An 11,244-nucleotide genomic window follows, 5' to 3' on the forward strand; every position below is an offset into this window, starting at 1 on the left:
TCACAATTTTGTTTTTGGTAGACTGGGATTTGATCAGGTTTAGTGTGTGCAAGTCCGTCTAGCAAAATTTGTAAGTCTACTGCAGAAACCATATTGCTCCCATTTATTATTTTTTTTATTATTATTATTTTTTCCTTTTTGTCTTTTTTCGTGTCCGGCAACGTATCGCAACCCTCAGTGTTGCCCCCGCACCTCGCTCAGCCAGTGAGCGGGAACCGGTCTGTATGTGGGATCCAAACCCTCGGCGGGAGCGCCGCCACGCTCCCAAGCGGGGCACTGTAGCAGTGCGCCACCGGGCCGGCCCCAGAAACCATATTGCTCCCATTTATTAATTAACAGTGAAAAAATTTAATATCCAAGTGGATGCTGATTGACTTGTATATTCTCTCTTCCTTCTACAAAAATCTCTGTGGAAAATTATATTATAATCATCAGAAGGCTGCTTATTGAGCATGAATGTCAGAACAGGGGAAATTGGTTTGATGATTTTAATTGACTAGTGTCAAGCTGGGATAACTGGATTCATCCATCTTTATTATTAGATTATACCGTTCTATACTGACATATGTATTGGCCGGTATGGTCCCTGGACAGTACTGTGTACTGATACAAAAAATTTTACATCTTGGTTTCTAGCATCTAAGCTTTCCAATCTCTTCTATTTTCCCATTCTCAATTTTTTGTTAAGGTATTTTCCAATATTCAAATAAATTGACAGAATTTTATAGTGAACTTCTGTATAGCCATCATCTAGATTCTGTCATTAACATTTTACTATATTTGCTTTATCAAATATTCATCATTTATCCATACCTCTATCCAGCCACCAATTCATCTTAATTTGTTTATACATTTCACAGTAAGTTGTAGTACATTTTTTCTCTAAATATTTCAGCATGCATATCATTGACTAGATTCCAATATTTTTATAGTTCTTCTTTTTCTTTTGAGGTAAGATTTACAGACCATTAAATGCACAAATCCTAAGTATACCATTCATTGAGTTTTGTCAAATGCATTCTCCTGTATTACCCAAACCCGATCAATATCTATCACATTGCCATCACCCTGCAAAGTATTCTCATATCCTTTTACAGTCAACCCCATCCTTCTCTCCAAAGATAGCTACTGGAGACCGCTAAAGCCATTTTCAAGGGGAGAAGGAAAAACAAAATTTTTAAAAATGCCTAGGAGTATTTTATTTTACCTTTGATGGAAGTGGTTTGCTGAGGTGTACTTTGGTTCTTGAAAGCATTTAAACAGTTTTTAAAAGATGTCGTCATTGGCATCATAATTTTAATTAAGGTAACTAAAATAGTTCTGTTTTTTCACCACGGATTAATTTTGCTTGTTTACAACATCATGTAAATGTAATCAGACAATATGTGCTCTTTTGTGTAAAGCTTCCTTCACTCAGTATGTTTTAAGACTCATCCATGTTGTTGCGTGTATCATAATTTATTCTTTTATATTGCTGAGAAGTAGTACATTTTATGAATATGCTATATTTTCCTTTTGTATGATTGTTCTGCAATTTACTATTGATGGACACCTGGGCTTTTTTATGCTTTGGCTATTATGAATTAAGCTGCTATGAATGTTCTTGTACAACTATTTGTGTGGACATATGTTTTCATTTATCCTCTGTAAGGAATTGCTGGGCCATAGAGTACACATGTATTTAGCTTTATAAGAAACTGCCACATCTTTTTCTAAAGTGGTTGTATCATTTTAGACTCCCACCTAAAATATATGAGAGTTCCAGTTGCTCATATCTTCTCCAAGATTTGGTGTTACCAGTTTTTAAAATTTTAGCCATTCTAATGGGAGAGTAGTGGTATCTCATTGTGGTTTCAATTTGCATTTCCCTGATTACAAACGATGTTGAACATTTTTTATTGAGAGTCTTGGCCATTTGTATATCTTTTTGATGAAGTGTCTGTTCAAGTCAATTCCATATTTTAAAAATCTAGTTCTATATCTTTTTATTATCAAGTTGTAGGAATTTTTTATATATCCTAAATGTTAATCACTATCAGATATGTTTGGTGAATATTTTCTCCCATGCTATGGCTTACCTATTTGTTTTCCTCATAATGTCTTTTAATTGGCACACATTTAAAAATTTTGATGAAATCTATTATTTTTCAATTTTTTTATGATTTTTGATTTTCTGTATCCTGTCTATGAAACCTTTGCCTAGGCCCAAGTCATGAAGATATTCTCTTATGTTTTCTTTCACAAGCTTTGTGGTTTTAGCATTCACAGTTAAGTCTCTGAACCTCAAGTACATTTTTGTGAATTGTGTAAGGTAAGGGTCAGATTGTTTTGGAGTTTTTTCCCCATATGGATATTTGATTGTTTCTCCACCATTTCTTCTTTTTTTTAAAATTTTGTTTATATTTATTTTTGTGGGGAACAGTGTGTTGTTTCAATACAGATATATACCACCAATGATCGAGTTAGGGTAGGTAGCACAATTTTGTACCCATTATTCCACCCCGTCTCCTCTCTGTCATCCACTCCTCTCCCAGCTTCTGGAAGCCATTATTCTACTCTCTACTTCTATGAGAACCACTTTTTGATTTGTTTTTTTTTTTTTTTTTAAGATTCCACATATGAGTGAGACCATGTGGTATTTGTCTTTCTGTGCCTGACTTACTTCACTTTAACATGATGATTTCCATTTCCATCCATGTTGCTGCAAATGATAGGCACTTTCAGTTGGTGTATGTCTTTATGGATTAAGTGAGTTTCTTGTAGGTCGTGTATTGTTGGTTCTGGTTTTATAGTCTAGTGAACCACTCTGTGTCTTTTAATCAGGGCATTTAATCCCTTTACATTTAGAGTTATTAGTGTTATATAGGGACTTGTTACTGCCGTTTTGTTACTTTTTTTCTGGTTGTTTTGTTGATCCTTTTTCTCCTTTTTCTGATCTTATTGTCTTCCTTTGTGATTGAGTGGTTTTTCTCTAGCAATGTATTTTGATTTCTCACTATTTATTTTTAGTATGTCTATTAAAAGATTTTGTGTTATGGTTATCGTGAGACTTACAAAAAACATAGTAATAAAAGGTTATTTTAGTCTAATAACAACTTAACTGTGATGTATAAGAAAAAAGGAAAAACCAAAGCCAACTCTATGCTTTGGCATCATTCCTCCCCATTTTTTGACAGTTTGTTGTTTCAGGTTACGTTTCTAATATTGCCTGTCTGTTATATGGTTGCTGTATTTGTTGTCTTCTTAGGTTTGTCCTTTAAGGTTTGTCCTTTAATGTTCATGCTAAAGATGTAATCGGTTTATTCACGCCCCCCTTACGACATTGGGGTATTCTGAGATTGTCTGTGAGCTTATTTTACTAATGAGTTTTGTACCTTTAAATGTTTTCTCCTTAGTGTTGTCTTTTTTCAGATTGAAGAACTCCCTTTGGCATTTTTTGTAAGGCAGTTCTGGTGTTGGTGAATTCCCTTAGCTTTTATTTGTCTGGGAAAGACTTCATTTCTCCTTCATATTTGAAGGTTACTTTTGCTGGATAGAAAATTCTTCAATGACGGTCTTTCCTTCTGCATTCTGAATATGTCATCCCATTCTCTTCTGGACTATAGGGTTTCTACTGAGAAATCTGCTGAGAGATGTATGGGGGCTCCATTGAATGTTTTGTGTTTCTTTTCTCTTGCTGCTTTCAGTATCCTTTGTCTTTGGTTTTTGATAATTGGATTATGATGTGCCTTGGGGTGTTCCTCCTTGGATTGAATTTGATTGGCCACCTCTGAGCTTTTTGTTCCCGGATGCTGTCATCTTTCTCCATACCTGGGAGATTTTCATCCATTATTTTCCTGAATATTCTTTCTACGTTTCTTTCTTTTTCTTCTCCTTTGGGTATGCCAGTTATGCAGAGGTTATTTCACTTGAGGGAGTCCAATATTTGCTATATTTCTGTTTCACTTTTTCTTATTCTTTTATCTTTTTCTCTGATTTGATAATTTCATATGTTTTATCTTCCATCTCACTGATTCTTTCCTCAGTTTAAGTCTACTATTGGAGCTTTTTTTTTTTTGAGTTTTTCAGGTTAGATAATGTATTCTTTTTTGGACTGGTAAGGGGATCGCGACCCTCCTCATGGTGTTGGCCGCACCATGCTCAGCCATTGAGCGCACCGGCCATCACTATATAGGATCCAAACCTGCATCCTCGGCACTACCAGCGCCACACCCTCCCAAGTGAGCCACAGGGCTGGCCTGATAATGTATTCTTTATTTGTAGAATTTCTAATTTTTTTATAATTGATTCAGTTCCTTTGTCAAGTTTCTCATTCTGCTCCTGGATTGTTTTTCAGATATGATTTAATTTTCTGTCTTTATTTTCTTGTGACTCTGTGAACATCCTTAAGAAGATTATTCTAAATTCTCTGTCAGACATTTCATAAATCTGCTGTTCCTCTGCATCCATTGCTGGTGCTTGGTTTGTTTCCTTTAATGGTGTCATATTTCTCTGTTCTTTCTTGATCTTGTGTCTTTACATTGATGTTTGGGCATTTGAGGAGATTGTTACCTCTTCTAGGTTTTATCAGTGTTCTTTGGTGGGGTTAGACCTTTACTACCTTTACTAGTTAATATTAGAGCTTTGGGTCTGATCTGTGGGTTTTTTTTTTTTTTTTTTTTTTTTTTCTTTTTCAGTTATGTGTTGGATTATTATCTACCACCACCACTTAAACTCTGCACTGGAACTATTTGTTGTCCTTTGGTTAATTCCAAAATTGGGGAAACTTCCTGTGGAGACCAACACTTGAGCCCTATGGTTGAGCTCAATTGCTGATTTGCTGCTGATTCTCTGGGGAAAGCTTTTTGCGCAGCTCAGATTTTAATTGTTGGCCTTTTAATCACTTCTGGGTCTTGGGAAGTCAGATACACATGAGCTATGTGGAAATTCTGGCCTGGGACTGAGTCCAGCAAACTGCACCCTCTGCTGTTCTTTCTCCCTGATCAGTCTCCAGTGAGTGGGACTGTACCACTCAGAAAGTAGATCGGGACAAGACTCTACTCTGCATTGGCCTGTCAAGCAATGTGTTCATCAGCTGTGCTTCACTAGTTCACGACGTATGTACATTAACAATGAGATCTGCTCCCATCTTATCTGTAAGGAACATGAAGTTATGAAAGATGAACTTTGCCATCAGATGGCTGCTCTGCCTTCAAGGCAAATCTGTTGTTCCAACTACTTCAGACTTCCTCCCTGTGAAAATGTGAATTTTCAGAGACCCAATGGTCTGTGATCAAAGAAGAGGAAAGAAGAAAGAAAGCGTGGGCTAAACAAAGGGGAAATAATTCTTCTCCTACTAGTGTCAGTGAACCCATAGGCATTAGTATTTCTTAAACCAATCCCTTTGCAATGTCCAGCTTTTGCCCCTTCACCCGGACTGATAACATTTATCTCGTTTTTCAATAATACTTAAAATACAAAGTCTATACTGTTGCATGGTTTTGAGGCTTCCCAGTACCATAGACATAGTGGATAAATGATGTCCAAAGGCTTAGAAGCGATGACCATATGGCTTATATGCAAACATTTCTACATACAATTTCAGGGGAAAATAAACTTTCAGTTAATAATCTTTACTATTGAATCTGTCTGATAGAAAGCTTAGGGTAAAAAAAGCTAAATTGTCTTGTATTGGCTAGCCATTGAAGTCCGTTTATTTTCCTTTCAAGAGTTTCCTGTATTAACTCCCCATCATTTAAATGTTCTGCTTTACTCTTATTTTCACTATTTCGCTGGATTGTCCTAAAATTTTCCTGGCAGGTCTTCTTTATGAGAAGGGTTATGGTAATTTTTGTAGTCATAGAAGATTCTCCAACAGAGCGAAGAATTATACAATCCTACTAGCAAAAAAAGACCCAAAATAATGCCTTCTGCTAAACTCAGAGGCTGGGCCTAAAGAGAGAGGATTGATTATGCCAGGTAGAGAAGTTGGACTCATAATTCCCTATCCAGTTTTTCATGCAGTTGTCCAGTCAGGAAGTAGAGCTGGAAAGTAAGTCTCTTTTACTTACATTTGGTAGTAATTTGTGGTAGTCCTGGGGGTAGTCCACCCCGCGAAGCAAATTAGACAACTGAGTGTGAAACTGTACCACTGGCTGGAGTTTCCGCATGTTGTCGGTACTCCTTTCATCCTCACCAGTAACCAAGTGCACAAGTAGAGATTACTGTGTGAATGGCTTCTGGAATATACCCTGATTTGGTGCCTAAGAAGTGCATTAATACCTGAATTTTAATAGGCAAGCAGAAAGTTTACCTAATTGTTAACGTGAAAGAGTGAAAGAAAGACATTTTTCAGACAACCACATTCTTATCTTGACTCTAGCAGTAAACGTGTAGCTTCAGACGAGTCATTTTCCTTAAGTCCTGGTTTAATTTCCCTGTCTTTAAAATGAGAAGGTTAAATTTATCTTAGTTCTAAGGTTCCCTTTAATTCAATGATTCTCTGAATTTAAATGCATTATTCATATTTCTTGAAGCCTAGGTGCAGTCTGATTCACAACAACCATGTCTGCTTTATTCTGGATGAGAACAGCAGTCCACGATGTAATAGAACAAAGTCCCATTATAATAAATGACAAATTATATATTATAGACCCTTCTGTCTAAACAACTCAATAACTTTCTATAAAAACCAATGAAATTCAAATAGGAACTAGGGAACAATGAGTTACATATGACACTAGGGGTTGTATTCCTTTTACATTGCTGAGAAAACTAGCTAAATAAAGATAGAATTCTTGCTGTTAAGAAACAAGTTAGTTTAATGGGATTTGTACAACTGATTAAAAAGAAATGCTACAAAATGCCCCAAAGCATGTAATCTCTCCTCCATACTGTCTCTAGAATCAAATATACTCATATATAGACAGACATATTAAATGCATATTGTAGCTACTATGGAGAGCTCATAGGCACAGAATATCCAAGAATCATTTTGAGAATCTCTTTATGAACTTGATCATCCTAATACATATTGTGACATTCCCATCAGACAGCACCTCAATCTCAGTATTGTGTATATTGCAAATTCAACATTTTAATGTTAAAAAAAAAAAAAGAAAAGAAAAAGAAAAGCAGATTGGCTGTCCATGCTGCACCTCAATATTCCTCCAGTGGGCCAGCCTCCCTCAACACTCCAAACGCTTCCTGAGGCGCAGGGCAGGTTGTGCACAGGTCCCTCATGATGACTTACTGGCCTCTGGGTGATTCCTTTCTTCAGTTGGCTATGGCTGTTTGCTCCTATGTGGGTCCACAGGAACCCTGTCAGTGGTCTCACAAGCTTGGGGGCTGGTATGCACTCCAAGGTCCTGTTCTTACCTGCAGATGCCAAGCAACTTCATGCAAAGGGCCCAGCCATGGCTTTTATTGTCTCCTGCTCTGTGTGCTACAACTTCCTGCCCTCAACCAGGTGTCCCTAAAGCTGCTGGAGTTCAAAATAGTTGGAGTGGTCCCTTCTTTCTCTTGCCATGGTTTCTCCCACCATCACAAACTCTGTGGGTTTCTTCTTCTTTTCCTCCAGTAGGCCCAGGTTGTTGGCAGTCTTTGCTTTTTTTTTTTTTTTTTTTGGTTAATAGTGTATTCTATTTTATTTTCTTTAAAAAAATGTAATTTTATTAATAATAGTTTTTTACATTCTAGGATGTTGTTGTGGAGCAGTTGGGAGGGGGTATAGGGAATAGGGGAAGTAAATGATGTGATGGAAGAAGGAGGAAGGAGGAGGGTTGGGGTTGAGGCCTGTGGCACCCCCCTTATTCCCTGAGGGGAGACCAGGGGGCTTCCAGCAGTGGCTTGGTCATTGATAGGCTGGGTGCAGATGTCAGGGGTGTGTGGCAAAAGCCTTCACCCCCATCACCCCAGCTCAGGAACCTGAGGCCCTTCTTGTTGTGGCTCGGTGGTCATCGCTGGACTGGTTGCATGTGTCGGGGGAGAGAGGCCGAGGCCATCGGCCCCCCCACCACCCTGGCTCGGGAGAGCCCAGGGTGCTTCCTGCAGCAGCTCAGTTGTTGCTGCTGGGCTGGCTGCAAGTGTCACAGGGGGGACATGGCCGAGGCCTCAGGAAGCCTCAGGCCCCCAACAGTCCCAGCTTGGGAGAGCCCAGGGTGCTCCCTGCAGTGGCTTGGTGGTCATTGCTGAGCTGGCTGTGAGTGGTGGGGGGGCATGGTAGAGGCCTGAGGCCCCCCACCACCCGGACTCGGGAGAACCTATGGCGCTTACTGCAGTGGCTTGGTGCGTGTCAGGGGGGCGTAGCTGAGGCCGCCTTCTCCCACCCTCAGGACTAATTTCAGGTGTCGGGTAGCATGGCTGAGGCCACTGGTGCTCCCCCCTTTCTGGCTTGGTAGCCCAGGGGACTTCCAGTCCTTTTAGGTGTTATGGGTGTTCTTTGGTGAAATGAGATCTTTACTAGTTAATATCAAACTTTGTCTCTGGTTGTGGATACTTTGTTTTTTCTTTCATTTCTGTGTTGGATTATTTGCTGTTCCCACAACTTAAACTCTGCACTGGAACTAATTTGTTGTCCTTTGCTTACTTCTAAAATGGGGGAACGTCCTGTGGGGAACAGTACTTGAGCTCTGTGGTTGAGCTAAATTGCTGCTTTGCTTTTGATTCCCTGGGGAAGGCTTTTTGTGCAGCTTGGGTTTTAATGGTTGATTTTATAAGTACTTCTGGCTCTCGAGAGATCTGGTATATCTGGGTTATGTAGAAACTCTAGTCTGGGCCTGAGTCTTTTCATCAAACTGCACCCCAAGCAATTCTATATTCCTGACCAGTGTCCCCTGAGGGGTCTTTCTCTGATTGGGGTGCAGATAAGCTGTCCTTGCTGTGCCCAAGTATTCTCCGGGTGGGCCCATCTTCCCCACCGCCTGTGCTGCAAACACTTCCCGTGGGTCAGGCCATGTGTCAGTCCCATGTAATGACTCACTGGCCTCTGAGTGGCTCCTTTTTTTCAGTTGTTGTAGCTCCTTGCTCCTATGTGGGTCCATAGGAATCCTATTAGTGGTCTTGCTGGCTTGGGGACCACCGTGGCCCTTTTCTCCCCTGCCACCTACAAGCAACTTCATCCTAAGGGCACATCCGCAGCTTTTGCCATCTCCTGTACTGTGCACTCAGCTGCTCCAGCCTGGATGCAGCCTGGGTTCCAAATGGTCAGAGCTGTTTTTTCTTTGTCTCATCATGGCTTCTCCTGCCTTCATGCACTCCTTAGGTCTCTCCTACTCTTCCCCTGAACTCTAGCACCCCCAGCTTGGCTATTGCTTATTTATAGTTGTAAATTGGTTGATCTTTGGGAAAGAGTGATGCTGGGGACTGTTTATTCCACCATCTTGACTGGAAGCCAGAACTCTAGTCTTCTTATGTTTATTGCTTGCATGGTATATTCTTTTCTGTCCTTTTACTTTTAACTTATCTCTTTCTTTAAAGTGAATGTCTTGAAGGCAACATATAGTTGGGTTGTGCTTTTTTATTCCTTCTCATAATCTCTGCTTTGTAATCGTCTGTTTCCCCCCACTCTGTTTTCTGTTCTTTTCTCCTTTCTTGCCTTCTATTTGATAATTTGAAGTTTTTTGAATTTTATTTTTATTTATCTATTGATTTCTATTCCTTTTAAACATCTCTATTAGAGGTATACTTGACATACAATAATCTGTACACATTTAAAGTGTACAATTTGATACATTTTGACATATGTATAACCCATGAAACCATCACTACTATCAAGAAAATGAACATATTTATCATTTCCAGGACTTTCTTCATCCTCCCCTCTTAATCTCCCTCACATCTCCCATCACTGATCTGCTTTCTGTCATTATAGATTAGTTTTTACTTTTTAGAATTTTTATATTTTTTTGCTACCTTTTCTCAACATACTTATTTTGAGATTCATCTTAATATTGTGTGTAGCAATAATTCATTCTATTGTATGGTTGAATATGTTGTACATACCACAATTTTTGTATCCATTTACTCATTGATGGACAATTGGGGTTGTTGCCAGTTTTTGGCTATTACAAATAAAGCATCTATGTTAATCTTTTAGGGGGACACAATAATAAAAAAATAAATCTTAACTGCCATTGCAGGTACCATTTCTGGTACTTTTCATTCTTTGAGGGTAGGTCAGGGATTGGCACTCTTTTTCTGTACAGGGTCAAATAGTAAATATTTTAGGCTTTGTGGGCAATACAGTCTTTGTTGCAACTACTCAGGTCTGCCATTATAGAGCGAGAGCAGACATAGAGCAAAGGTAATCGAAGCTATTTACAAAAACAAGTGGTGGATCTACAGAGTCTGCCAAACCCTGGTTTTATAGTTCTGTCTGGTATCATTTTCTTTTTCCCTGAAGGATTTCGTTAACACGTGTGTGTGTGTGTCTGTCTTTCTGTCTGTGTCTGTGTGCGTGTGTGTCTGTGCATCTGTGCAAGTCTGCTGGTGATGGCTTCTTATGACTCTTGTACATCTGAAGACGTCTTTATCTCACCATTGTTGTTGAAAGATATTTTTGCTGACCATTGAATTCTACATAGACAGTTTTTTTTCTTTCAGTACTTTAAGGATGTTACTCTACTGTCTCCTTTGTGCATTTTGTTTTTGACAAGAAATCTGCTTTCATTTTCTTTTTTTTTTCCTGGCTGCTTTTAGGATTTTATCACTGGTTTTGAGCACTTGGATTATGATATACCCTGGCACAGATTTCTTCATGTTTTTTGTACTCAAGATTCAGTGAGCCTTTTGAATGTCTATGTTTATAGTTATCATCAATTTTGGAAAATTTTCTGCCATTAACTGAACATTTTTTCTGACCCCTCCCTTCTCCAATTAAATATATATTAGTTTACTTGAAATTGTTCTAGAACTCATTGATGTTCTTTTAATTAAAAAAATTTTTTTTTCTTTTTTTGGTGGCTAGCAGGTATAGAGATTAAACTCTGGACCTTGATGTTATCAGCACCATACTCTAAACGACTGAGCTTAACTGGCCAGCCCCTTAATTTTTTTTTTTTTTTTTCGTTAAATTTTTATTTTGTCAATATACACTGTATATGATTTATTATGGCCCATCACCGACACCTCCCTCCCTCCTCCCTCTCTCCCCTCCCCCCCAAGAATGTCCGTTCCGTTTCCTTGTTCTAACAACTTCATAGAAGTATAGTTGTTATATCTTCTTCCCCACCCCCCCACCCCCGGTTTTTTTTTGTGTGTGTATGT

The 11,244-nt window shown here is 38.8% G+C and overlaps 1 protein-coding gene across 5 annotated transcripts in view; it reads left to right on the forward strand.

The window, feature by feature from the left end:
* The window catches only part of GOLGB1 (golgin B1), a 77,871-nt gene that overhangs the window by 16,449 nt on the left and 50,178 nt on the right, over window positions 1-11,244 (forward strand). The gene's annotated exons all lie outside the window — the stretch shown is intronic.

This window comes from Galeopterus variegatus, unplaced genomic scaffold (assembly GCF_000696425.1).
Source record: "Galeopterus variegatus unplaced genomic scaffold, G_variegatus-3.0.2 Scaffold192, whole genome shotgun sequence".
Lineage (NCBI taxonomy): Eukaryota > Metazoa > Chordata > Mammalia > Dermoptera > Cynocephalidae > Galeopterus > Galeopterus variegatus.